General features: G+C 48.5%; 1 pseudogene; it reads left to right on the top strand.

Moving 5' to 3' along the window:
- LOC129504013 (transcriptional adapter 1-like) overlaps positions 1–12,405 on the top strand; it is a 98,361-nt pseudogene extending 85,956 nt beyond the window's left edge.
- Positions 12,406–13,591: the final 1,186 nt, after the last annotated feature.

Here is a 13,591-nt window from a genome sequence, read left to right as displayed (position 1 = left end):
CTGCAGACCCAGAGAAGGGTAGACTCTGGGAGAGCCTGCCCACGGGCACAGGCAATGACAGGAAGTCTGTCCATCCTTCCTGATCTCTGAGCATGAATTTAAAATCCTTCCCTGGAAATCTGAAACACATGAGCCTAAATTACCTTAACCTCAGGATCCACAAACCACCAATCTAAGAAATTGACATAAAAATGAAGTTACAGGCCAGGGATGTCCCTGGAGCACCTGGCAAACACGAAGATGGGATCTGGAGGGACATGACCTCATCTGGGAGTCCGTGAAAGCCTCAAAGATGTAGCCACCACAGAGATAAGCTTGCAGCGAAAAACACTAACACACACAATAAAGATCACCTACCATGAGTGAGAGTGAGCAAACACTACGAACTAGAGTACTAACCCAAAAGGCTCAGACTTTAGAATAATCCTATAGGGACTACAAAATACATTTAAAATTATTAAAGAAGCAAAAGAAGAATTCAAAGCCCAAAGACTATTATTTTAAAGATTTTCTTTCTTTCTTTTCTTCTTTCTTTCTTTTCTTCTTTCTTTCCTTCTTTCTTTCTTCTCTCTTCTCTTTCTTTCTTTCTTTCTTTCTTTCTTTCTTTCTTTCTTCCTTTCAGAGAGAAAGTATAGCAGGGGTGAATGGGAGTGGGACAAACAGACCCTGTGCTGAGTGCAGAGCCTGACGTAAGGCTCAGTCTCACCACCCCTAACATCATGACCTGAGCCAAAATCAAGAGTCAGATGCTTAACCAACTGAGCCATTCAGGTGCCCCAAAACCAAGAGGCTATTTTTTAAAAGAACAGATCGATTAGAAAAAGATAAGCAAATAGAATCTCTACAAACAAGAAGCAAAGATCCTGAAGTTAAAAACTCATAGAATGACAGAAACACAGTATTTGAGAAATAAAGACCAAAAATATTCCAAAATGATATTAAGCCACATAATAGTGAATCAGAGCCCCAAGCAAAATAAATTTAAAAAAGACTTGCCACACACACACATAAGGAAGAATTGCTGAACCAAAAGACAAAGGCACATTCTTACAAGCAGCCAGGGAAAACAAGCAGATTACCCAGGAAGGAGCAAGAATCAGACAGCCGACTGCACAGTAGTAACGACAAGGGCCAGAGGACTATTAATGCTCTCAAAGCCCAAGAGAAAATGTCAATCAACTTATCCCTTGGGAGAGAGTACTACTACTCATAGACTCACTGAAAGAACACTAAAGAAAGAACTTGACAAAGAAAACCAAAGCCGGAAGAAGGTAATGGCACAAGAAGAAACTGGTCAAGAAGTTCACATAACGTTCAAGTATTAACTGTCTAAATCATACCCCAATTGTACAAATCAGCCTCATAATACCAGGAGGGGTGATCGGGGCCCTGCACGCTCAGCCACAGGGCTACACAGCCTCCTGAATCCCCCTCCCTGCTGGGAGTTCTGGCTTAAGTGTAAGGTACTGAAGATGTAATAGGTCTGCCTGGAAAAGGCTTATGATGAACAGCCAGCTGTTGAGATCAATAAGCCAGTTCCAGAATATTCCAACTACAGAGATATTCTATCTCATAGCAGTAAAGCACACTGCAAGAGCCACCCCTTACAGTGGGTCTGTCATACGTTGCCTCATTTCATTTTACCCTGCACCTGCAGGTGCTGTATCATGACTCAGACCAGGTAGATAAGCTGCCAAAGGTCACACTGCCAACAGTGACAGCATGGCGGTCATGATAGAAGTTCTCTCCCTGCAAGCCCAGCCATGGAAGATGTCCCTGCTTGGCAAAGGTAAATCCCTCTTGCAAACTACTGATGTGGTGTGAGGTCTGAGTGGGGAGACTCTGTGGGTCTCCTTTTCCAGGGTAGACTGCATTCAGCATGTGTCGGGGACTTCCAGGTGGGTGGGCACAGGGAAGACCAGGCCAAAGAACTAGCAGGGGCCCAACATGGGGGGAAGGAAGGAGCCATCACTCCGAGGGAAGGTGGGGTGACCATCATGCATGGATAGGTATAGGAGGGACAATAGAATGTCTCCAACTCCCAATTCACGGAAGTCAAAGTGCCTGGTAAGAACTTCACTCATGATTTACGTGCAGTCGTACAGTTTGGGACCTTTAAAGACAGCGTATCTGTTTGGAAAAGTGACCCCCAGTGAGTTCCTTGAAGACACCAACGTGGCCAGCCCATCTCCTCGTGTCCAGGATCATCTCTGGCCCAGACAGACACAAACAAAGGCTGCGGAGGGAGGGCCTTAGCCCCCTTTTACCCAGTCTCTGCTTGGGGGCTGGAAACCACCTGGGGCCAGCCTGGGAGCCAAGCCACATCTGCACTGACTAGGATTCAGAGTGGGTGGGTGGGACTCCAAAGGGCAACCCTCAGGCGTCCTCAGCCACATAGAAAAGGCCCAACCCCCCCATGTGATTTCCCCACAGACCTTTCTTATACTTTCTTTTTCATTTTCATAGTCTAGGAAAGAAAATACTTTGCATTTGTTTCTTATTAACTTACAAATCATAAAAAACATGTTTTGCAAGAATTTTTAACATCCACAAAGTTCTTTTTTAACCTCTTGTAAGTCCTTTAAGCACTCTTTGCTCAAGGAAGAGGAAAATGCATTTTTGCCAAGAATAAACTCCTCGCTTTAAGTGGGTTCAGCTTTAAGTCCCAGGCTCAGAAACTCCTGCAGGGCTTATACAAACTGAGAAAGGAAGTTCTCCCCCAGGTTCAAGTCCTCAAGATCGTAAGCAGCAAGATCTTCACACATACTCACCAAGCAAAATCCGGTTGAGGGTGGGGGAGAGGTGAGGACTGGATAGGCTTCTGCAAGCTTGGCCTCTCCCCTAACCAACAGACCCCAAAGAGAGCCATCCAGGGGAATCTAGATAGGAGATTTTCAGCTGGGACACCTCCCACCCTGGAGAGCCACAGGACCCCTGTGGGAGATGCAGCTTTGAGCAACACCGCGCACCTCAGAGGATGCACAGCTAGGCAGTGCTGCAGGCGGGGACACCTGGGCTCCCCAAGAGCTGGGATTAAGAGGTGGCAGACAGCATCATGCCAAGCTCGCACTGCAGGAAGAATGTGCATGTGTGGTACATCAGAGAACTCTGCCTTATGCATGTGCGAGTGTAAATACACTGTCAACCAGTCACCCAAACAGTGCCAGCACCACAGGGCAACCAAAGGGTGGTGATTTTGCTGATGCAGTGGGGTGTCCTCACACTGCAGTGGTTACTGAGCTGAAAGTATCCCTCCTTTGTGCATGTTTGCATTCTTCCCCCACAAATTCGTATGTTGAAGCCCTAACACCAGATTGATGATATTTGGAGATGGGGCCTTAATGAGGTAATTAGGGCAGGATGAGGTCATGAGGGTAGGGTCTTCATGATGGGTTTAGTGTTCTTATAAAAAAGAGACCCCAAAGAGCTTGCTCTTGCTCCATGGACACATACAGGAGGCAGGTGTCTACAAGATTCTTAGTAACAAAAATGAACTTCACTAGAAACTACTACCCAGGGCAGCCCTGGTGGCTCAGCGGTTTAGCGCCGCCTTCAGCCCAGGGCCTGATCCTGGAGACCAGGGATTGAGTCCCACGTCGGGCTCCCTGCATGGAGCCTGCTTCTCCCTCTGCCTGTGTCTCTGCCTCTCTCTCTCTGTCATGAATAAATAAATAAAAATCTTAAAAAAAAAAAAAAAAAAGAAAGAAACTACTACCTAATACAGGGGCAGCTGAGGACAGAACCTGTCTCCTCTGCCTTTTAACACCCCAGAGCCAAGAGCACACCTCCAAATCATGTCTGTGCACACACGCACACACACACTAGTCCTTCCCAGGACACTTGGGTGAACCAAGCAGCTGACATTTTTAACTGATTTGATTTCACCAGCCGAAAGCATCGAAATCCATTCACAAAAATGCAGAGAATAATGCAACATGGGATCAAATAAGACAACATGGGAACAGATAAAGTAGAGCTCAAAGGTAGAGGATACTAACAGGAGCCAGGAATGAGGCAGCCCGGGTAAGCAGCCCCAGAGATGCAGAACTTCCTGATGGGTGGCCCCCCAGGTACAAAAGGACTCTAATCAGTAGTAGCACAGTTCCCTCAGCCACAACATCTGAACAAATGTAGTGTATTTGTTTTTTTTTTAAATAGTTCAGGAAAAGGATGAGTGAGTAATCATGAGGAGAGGCCAGGGCCTCAAGGACGCTGGCAAGCCGCTCCTGCCACAGGCCCTTCGACCTGACCTGCCCATCCCCTGACAGCTGCATCTGCCTCCCCAGATACCCTCTGTCTGCTGCCCTGCCCCATCCACCCTGGTCCCAGACAGAAGCAAGGAGATCTCTCACCCCAGGCAGCAGACCCCAAGACTCCCCAGCTCAAAGCTACAGAGCCTGCCTGCTGCAACCCAAGCTAACTCTAAGCCTCTGTGTGGCTTTTCTTGGCCGCCAGCCATGCCCTCCTTGGGCTCTGGGTGCTCTAGACACGGGGCTTCAGTTTTGCCCCCTATAAGGAATCTCCCTGATCTGCCAGCTGCCCTAGGGATTTCAGGTGCCTCCCCCCATCTCAGTGAGGTGCCTCTGCCACATTGTAGGACCGGGCATTTCACACAGCCCTACCACTGCTGACCCAGGGGCTAGATGATGGCTGGATACAACAGGAGTACAATAAATACCCCAGGGGTAAGTTGTCTCCCAGAAGCCAGCACACCCCCTAGCATGCAGTAAGCCCTTAATAAGTAGTACTGGAAGCACAAGAACACTTTCCACCCAAAGTACCGCATGCACCAAGGTTGGGGGTGGGGGGACGGAAGCACAAGAACACTTTCCACCCAAAGTACTGCATGCACCAAGGTTGGGGGTGGGGGGACGGGTGTGCTTAGTTCTCCAACCAAAGAGCACATGGATGTAGGGAGGATATCCCAAGTCAGCCTCCCACAGAGGCTGCATGTGAGCTGGGCCATATGGATGGGAGGACAGGAGAGGAGGCATTCCAGGCAGAGAGAACAGAAAGGGCAAAGACCAAAGAGGGATTGCATGTTCAGGGACATCTCCCACTGTTGGGGGGGCAGGATTGGAGTGTGAAGTCACCATCTTATCCTCCTCTACAATGATAAGAGCCAGTGGTTTATTGGCAGCAAATGTTAAATATTCCGGAGTTGTGCAAGCCTGTTGTCAAACAGTTAGTAGCTTGAAATCAGTGGTAGCCGAATTCAAACATGGCCAAAGGCTGCAAATTAGGGAAGAGCCAGCCACAGATCATGCTGCCCTGTCCCCCAGGCCTTTGTTTTTCTAGGGAAGTTGAACACTTGAGACCAGGCATTATCAACCCATCTTCCCAATGAAAATATTAACTTTGGAAATGTAGACATGCACGTTGTAGGTTAGAAATAAAACATGATCTCTGACTGATTGAATCCAGGGCCTTCCTTGCCAAGGAGCTCTGCTGGAAAAGCTTCCCATCTTGTTGGTACTTTCATTCCCTAACCAGTAGCTTTAGGCAGCCAGTAACTTCTCCAGATGTTCACATCTGTGGCAGGTTGTACTTTCCAAAAATGTTTTGCAGCACTATTTCCAGTCCCACATGCTCATCTTGCCTTGTGACCTTGACACTGCTCCCATCAGATGGTGGTAGATCTGTACCTCCTCCCATAAACCCAGGAAGGTCTTTGAACCACCTCCAGCAACAGAGCACAGCAGACCTGACTCGACGTGATTTCCAAGGCTGTACCATGAAAACACCAGGCATTGTAAGTGCCGGTTCTCAGCTCCTTCACGCTGGGGACCCAGCCACAGGTCCAGGAGGAAGCACGCACACCCCATGGAGAGGCCTCATGAAGAAGAAGCAAGGCCACCCCTCAAGCCAGGTGAGCCCCCAGCCAAGAGTCAGCACCTACCTTGCCAGCCATATGGGAAAGCCCTCTGAAAGCAGCCCAGAATGGAGCCACTCCAGTGAAAGTCACAATGAGCAGAGGTGAGCCGGCCCAGCTGAGCCCTGCCCAAATGGCAGACTCCTGAGTGGGAGCTGTGATAAATCTATTGCAGCCAAATAAAATCTATTTATTCTCATGAATAAATAAATAAAATTTAATAAATAAAATAAATATTTTTTAGAGAGACACACAGAGAGAGAGAGAGAGAGAGAGGGGCAGAGACACAGGCAGAGAGAGAAGCAAGCTCCCTGTGGGGAGCCCGATGCGGGACTTGACCCCTGGACTCCAGGATCACAACCTGGGCTGAAGGCAGGCACACTCAACCACTAAGCCACCCAGGTGCCCCACTGAAATGGTTGTTAAGCAGCAAATATATAACTAGAAAATATTCCTCATCAGGAAATCAGGGAGAAATACGATCCTCCTTGTGGAGTTGCTGTGATGGTCCCATCCAGTAAAGTGTGAGAGGTGCCAGTCTTGGCACCGGGATCCTGGCAGGTGCTCAGCAGCCAGGCATGGCCTCCTCCCCACCCCCAACTCACTCTCTGCCCACTCACCCCTCGGGGTTCCAGTGTGCTACCACCCCTGTGCTCCTTCAGTCTTGACTGAAGGAAGATTTTGTCCTAGGACAAGATTCAGCTTGTTAATAATGCACCCCGGTTTTCCAGACACAGAAAGATCTCAGGGATCTCTGTGTAGGTCAGCACACCAGCTGCTTTAGAATAGATTTTCCTGCCCAACCCTCAGAGCTCCAAGAGGACCCAGAAATCTGTATTTTCCAAGGATATCAAACCTCCCCTCCTACCCAGTGATTCTGACATGCAGTCTCTCACTCCACTTCCCAAAGCTGTGCCAAAATGCCACCATACTAAGGCCATTTGCAAGGGGCCAAACCCGCAGAACCAAGGATTAGCACCTTGGACAGGAGCCATGGGTTGTGTCCTTGGGTTTCTTGCAGCCTCAGTTTGCCGTCTGTATACTGTGGTAGCCCCCTGAGGGATATCCATTAAGGAGATAATGTATAAACTTCCTGGCATAAAGAGGATGTCCTGCAGATACCAATGATCCTATATCCATCTTGCAGATCCCTTTGGGCTTTTCAGAAACCTTGTCTTCATAATAATCCCTGTTACCTGCTTTGAAGTGGAGCAGCCTGTATCTGCCTCTTTCCCTAGGGCAATGGTTCTTAGTCTGGGCTACACATCAGAATTGCCTGGGGCTCATGGAAAATGCCAAAATCCTGGCCCACCCCAAACCAAGTGCATGAGTCGAAGGGCTGAGGGGTGGATGGTAAAGGGGGTGGGGCATGCAGGTAACCCTAACATACCCAGAGTGGCCATGAAGTATGAACTTGTAAAGAGAAGTTACATATTTTACTCACTCTCAGTGCCTGAATGCCTAGGCTTTGCATTATACATAAACATATACATAAAAATATAGGTTTAGATTAGGTCGGATTAGAGCACAGCAGATTCGAGAGAGACAGACCTGTGCTTTCCCATCTCTCTGTGGCAAACACCCCTTGGCTCCTTGTGGGTCTCAGGCACTGGTTAACATGGGGCTTCCCGGGCTGTAGGAAGTGTAGTAAGTGCACTTACCCCTGGACCTAAGCAGAACCTGCTTCTTCCATGAAATCAGCATGCCCGAGCAGCAAAGGACATTCACACATAGAGTCGGCAGTGCTTTGCTCTGCAGACCTAGCAGAGGGGGGCAGGTGTACCCGCTCAGGCCCACACCTTATGGCTGGCATCTTGGGGCAGCCTCACTATTGAAATTAGGAATACCACTGTTCCCACTATCCACAATAGCCAAACCTTGGAGAAAGTCCACATGTCCACCAACTGAAGAATGAATATATTAGCCATAAAAAGGAATGAAATATATGTAATATTAGCCATAAAAAGGAATGAAATCTTGCCATTTGCAACAATGTAAATGGAGCAAGAAGTATTATGCTAAATGAAATAAGTCAGTCAGAGAAAGACAAATACCATATGATTTCACTCATATGTGGAATTTAAGAAACGAAACAGAGGGATGCCTGGGTGGCTCAGTGGTTGAGCATCTGCCTTTGGCCCAGGTCATGATCCTGGGGTCCTGGGATACAGTCCCCCATCAAGCTCCCTGCAGGGAGCCTGGTTCTCCCTCTGCCTGTGTCTCTGCCTCTCTCTCTGCATCTCTCATGAATAAATAAAAATCTTCAAAAAAAAGTAAAAGAAATAAAATAGATGAACATAGAAGAAGGGAAAAAATAAAACAGAGGGGAAGGCAAACCATAAGAGACTCTTAACTGTAAAGAACAAACTGAGGGTTGCTAGAAGGGGGTGGGTGGGGGATGGGCTAACTGAGTGATGAGGATTAAGGAAGGCACTGGTTATGATGAGCACTGGGTGTTAAATGTAAGTGATGAATCACTAAATTCTACTCCTGAAACCCATATTACACTGTATATTCACTAACTAGAATTTAAATAAAAATTTGAAGAAAAAAATAGTAAAAATTTAAATTTAAAAAAGGAATCCTTCTGCATGTTTGAAGTTGGAGTGCTCCCATCTCACTTTGCAGCCTTGGCTTTAAAGCAAACGATGGAAGCAAGTGATGGGAGAAACAATCCGTCACCAACACATTCCCAGTTCCCCACCGGGCACCCAGCCAAACCCGGGTGTGCCTCCCAGCAGGCAGCGAGACCCCAGAGCACTGGTGGTGCCACGTGGGTGGCCCTACAAGGCTCCTACACCAATTCCCCTTACTCAGTCCTCCTGTGGCCACCCACAGAGCTGCATGGAAATGACGGCAGAGCCGCCAGCGGAAGGCCCTCAGCACCCTCCTAAAGATGAAACAACCGCTGACCCAGATGCCATTTGGGACCCTCTGTGCCTGAGAAATGCCTGTCCCTGGATTAGATCACTGTGAATGGGGATGCACCCTTACCACGGTGAGTCACCAAGCCAGATGCCATCCAAGGGGCAGGTGAATTAAATCACACGGTCAATCCCTGCCGACCGGCAACCACCCCAAGATGCACTGAGGAGTGAAAAACCAAGACTTGCAGAGGAATAGAAGACTTCGGAAGGAAGTAGGAGAAACCAGTAATGGTGACACCTGAGACAGGAGTGAAAGGCCAAGTGGTCAGTGGGTGGGTGGCAGACGTTTTATCTACGTCTTCACGGCTGGAATCCACACTCTGAAGGTGACCAGCCACTGGTCAGCGCTGTCGTAACAGATGAACTTCAAAGAAGCATAGGTAAATGAGAGAGGAGGTGGACATATTCACCAGAGCTCACCATGGAGCATCCTCACCGACAGCAACAAACTGCTTAAATCTCATCTCCACTTGTGAGTAGCTGTTCAGCCTTGGGCAAGTTCCTCAACCTCTCTGGGCTTTAGTTCCCTAAACTGTAAAATGGGAAGGATAATAGGTACCTGGTCAAATTGTTGTGAGAACTAAATCTAACAATGTCATGCAGGACATGAGTCAGTGTGGTGCTGGCACAAAGTGGGTATATAAAGGATGCAGGGCTGTTTAGCACAGTGCTTACTGTTTGCACACAGGAGCTGCGGTCTGCATCTAAGAGGCCTTTGCCCCCACCCAGAGACCCTTGTGCTCAGAGCCATGGGGGACCCGCAGGCATAGCCATTAAATGGCTCAGCCACCGTGGGTACCACCCAGGTACCAGGCAGACAGAAGAGAAATGGGAGCCTGCCAAGGCTGACCCAAAGAAGTCACCAGGGGGAGGAGAGGGACACAGGCACTCCCATACCTGTCCCCTGCCAAGTGATTCTCCTGACAACCCTGCAAGCCTCTTTCAGATTTTATAGATAAGGACCTGAGCTGTTAGGGTAACAAAGCAGAGTAAGAAGCTCTGTGCTGGTGGGGGCTCCTCCCCTTCTCCTGGCTCACGTCTCACACTGCTCATTGGCTTTTTTTTTTGCCAACTTTATATTTTTTTGTAGACTTTTTATTGGATTTTGATTTGCCAACGTATACTATAACACCCAGTGCTCACCCCGTCAAGGGCCTCCTTCAGTGCCCGTCACCCAGTCACCCCACCCCTTTGTCCACCTCCCCTTCCACAACCCCCTATGCTCACTGGCTTTGATGGAGCTGGGATCCTGGCTCCCCGTGGTAGCACTGCCCATCCCTTCTCCAGCCTGGCCCCCAGACACTGGGGACAGGAAACAGGTCACCTACACGTGTGCTCTGTATGGACACCTGGAGGAGACCATCCCTGGATTCAGTGGGCTGCCCAGGCTGGTGCTAATGTTCCCTGTCCCCCAAGACTGGCAGTCTGTGTCCCTGCCCTTCCTCCCACCCCAGGCTCACCTCCCTGGACTCAGCAGGAACCCCATCTAGGGCTACTTGTCAGCATCACATGTCAGCACCCAAGGATCTGCACTGGCCCTGGGCCCACAGGTGGGTGCATGGACCCTCATGACTATTTGGGACAAACACACACCCTCTGAGGAAAGGGGGTTTCCCATCACAGTCTCACTTCAATCCAGAAGGTACTAGAGGAGAAGGTGAGTCTCCAAGGGCAAGGCCTGAGACACCGCGGCAGGATCTTCAGTAAACTTCCTTGGCCTTCCCAAGGGGCTCCTATAGCCACGTATTCAGGTAAGTGTATGCTGGAAGTGGCAGTACCCAGGCCCTGGAGCACTGCTGGGGCTGCGTTTGGGACTGGGCCATCACACCCCCTTGTCAGAGCAAGCCGTGGCCTGATCTCGACGGGCCTGCTGGGGGCCTCCTCTGAGCACCAGGGCATACTCCACAGCCCTGCCTTTCCTCTCCAAACCCTCCCTAGTCCTGTCCAGGCCATCCTGCATGAGTGGGTTCCCAGACTTCCCTCCACACTCCTTCCTCGCCTCCCCCAGCATCTCACCATCTCTCACAAGCATCTCAAAGGCAGCACATCCACACTCATCCTTCTCCCACCCGGGCTGTGGGGCTGTGCACCACCAAGCTGCCTCCCACTCTGCTTACCAGCTCCTCGCTGGTCCGAGGTCCCAGCTCCCTGACCAGGTCTGCCACAGAGGTTCCCTGCTGCCATGCATGCCCCTCTGCACACCCACCCATTGCAGCCCAACCAGTCATCTGAAAGCACAGGTCAAAGAAATAAGATAAAACACAGGTCAGACCCCATCCTTCCCGGGGTCCCCAGCCTTGTGGAATGAGATCCAAAGGCAAGCTGTAGCTTGTCAACGTCCTTCCGACCCAGGCCCTGCCCGGCTCCCCAGCCCAGGGAGTTGTGAGCACTCAGTAGAAACTCTGTGGTTGAGACGTGGGGAGCAACGGCGACCTTTGTGAGCGAGCTGGAAGCGGCCAAGAAGAACTTGAGTGAGGCCCTGGGGGACAACGTGAAACAACACTGGGCTAATTTAAAGCTGTGGTTCAAGCAGAAGATCAGCAAAGAAGAGTTTGACCTTGAAGCCCATAGACTTCTCACGCAGGATAAGGTCCGTTCTCACGACTTCCTCCTGGCTATCCTTACGCCTTGTCAGATTTTGGTGTCTACACCGGAGGGTGCTGGATCTTTGCACTGGACCGGGGGTTCTGCAGCTAAACCTGGAAAACCAAAGGGAAAGGAAACACTTTCTTCTGTTCGTCGGAAATCTGATCATAGATTCCAGCCTCAAAATCCCCTCTCGGGAGCCCAGCAGTCTGTGGCAAAGGATCCCCAAGATGATGATGACTTGAAACTTTGTTCCCACACAATGATGCTTCCCACTCGGGGTCAGCTGGAAGGGAGAATGCTAGTGACTGCTTGTGAGCAGGGGTTGGACAACGTCACCGAGGAGGCAGTCTCAGCTGTTGTCCATGCGGTGGAGAATCACCTTAAAGATATATTGACATCAGTTGTGTCAAGAAGGAAAGCTTATCGGTTGCGTGACGGTCACTTTAAGTATGCCTTTGGTACTAGTGTAACCCCACAGCCATCCCTGAAGAATAGTGTAGTGGCTTGCAACAAGTGACTAGAAAGCCCTCCGCCTTCTCTGCTCCTTGTGGGTCAGAACCCAGCTTCCCCGCCGCCCCCTGGTGACGCCCAGCAGCAGGCTGCACTCCTCCTGGCGCGCTCTGGGGACACCCGCCCTGCGTCTTTGCCTCCGGCCAACATGTACGACCTTTTTGAAGCTTTGCAGGTACACAGGGAAGTCATTCCCACACACACTGTACATACGCTCTCAACATTGAAAGGATCATCATGAAACTCTGGCATCAGAACGATGAAGAACTGCAGCAAGACAAAGTCCACCGCCAGCGCCTGGCAGCCAAGGAAGGGCTTTTGCTCTGCTGAATTAAGGTGATTTGAGGGCATGGGACCTTCAGCAAATTCATTGGCTAGAGAATTCAATGTTTCTTGGGTCCACACTTCAAAACTGAAGTGTATAGTGTAAATATAAACTTTCCTATGGAAATGTGACACTGAGTACGTTTTGCGTTGCTACTGTGAAGCCATTAATGTAAATCTGACTTTGATAATGACCCATATCTCTGTATGTGTGTGTGTGTGTGTGTGTGTGTGTGTGTGTGTGTGTGTGTTCCCAGGTATGGGAGTAAGCACTGATAAAATCCTGTGCCTAGAATGGAGATGTTTTTAGGCATCTGAGGCTTAGTATCCTGTGGCCTGTTTGTGAGGTAGATGACATCCTAGAACAAAGAAGCTTTTATAACTTAGTTCCCATGATCAGCAGGACATCTGTGTGTTCAGTGACAGCATATATTCTGTTATCTGGCAAGCCTAAAATTTCTGCCTTTTCCTAAAGAACTGTGCTCTTGGATTTGGGTTGAAATAATCCACAGTGTTAAAAATCATATACCTCCTTTAGTGAGCAAATATAGGTATCTCCCCCCAAATTCATTACAACTCTATAGAAAATAGGACTTAGAAATGCTATACTGTTAGACAAAATAAAGTCCTTTCTTTGCATTAAAAACCAAAATAAAAACCCTGGAATGTAACTAATTAACAAAGTTTTTTTTCTCATAACTTACGTCTCTTTTATACTTAATATGCCCAAAGACTTTGGCAAAATTCATCTCTTGATTATTCCTATAGAATAGGTTTTAAGAAGCCCATGTAGACATACTGGATTTATACTTAGAAATTCCCCACTTCCTGTGCAGTATCTGTTCTGTCCTTCCAAATGATAAAGTGCAAATAATTTACACTTAGCAGTGTTACTAATAATAAAGTTTTTTTTTTTTTAGAGGTGATGCTTTTTACTCAGAAGATAGTATTGGTGACTAGATTAGAAGGTACAGATGGGGTGTGTAGGTCTAAGTAATATGTATAGATATGTACACATGGTTCAATATTTGTGTATTTGATTTTGTACTTCAAATGTGACAAATAAACCTTTTGGGAGAAAAAAAAAAGAAATTCTGTGGTTTTTCCTTGATAAAGGAGAGCTGTCAGGAACCACAACCTTTGATGTTCTGTTTCTGAGTGAAGCCATTAGGGTGTGGGCACCGTGAGTCTCACCCCCTGTATTGTCAAAGACATAAAAAGGCTCTAGTCCAAGGAAAGACTTTCTAATGGTGTGATTTCTGGCAAAAAAAAAAGGGGGGGGGGCAGTGCCATGAGACAGTCAAGTGCAATTTGGCAAGAATTGTTTCCATAGTTCTTTCAATAGGCACCCAGTCAGTGTTTGTTAAAA

Source organism: Nyctereutes procyonoides, unplaced genomic scaffold, assembly GCF_905146905.1.
Source record: "Nyctereutes procyonoides isolate TBG_1078 unplaced genomic scaffold, NYPRO_anot_genome, whole genome shotgun sequence".
In the NCBI taxonomy this organism is placed as follows: domain Eukaryota; kingdom Metazoa; phylum Chordata; class Mammalia; order Carnivora; family Canidae; genus Nyctereutes; species Nyctereutes procyonoides.
This window is presented reverse-complemented; position numbering and strand designations above follow the sequence as displayed.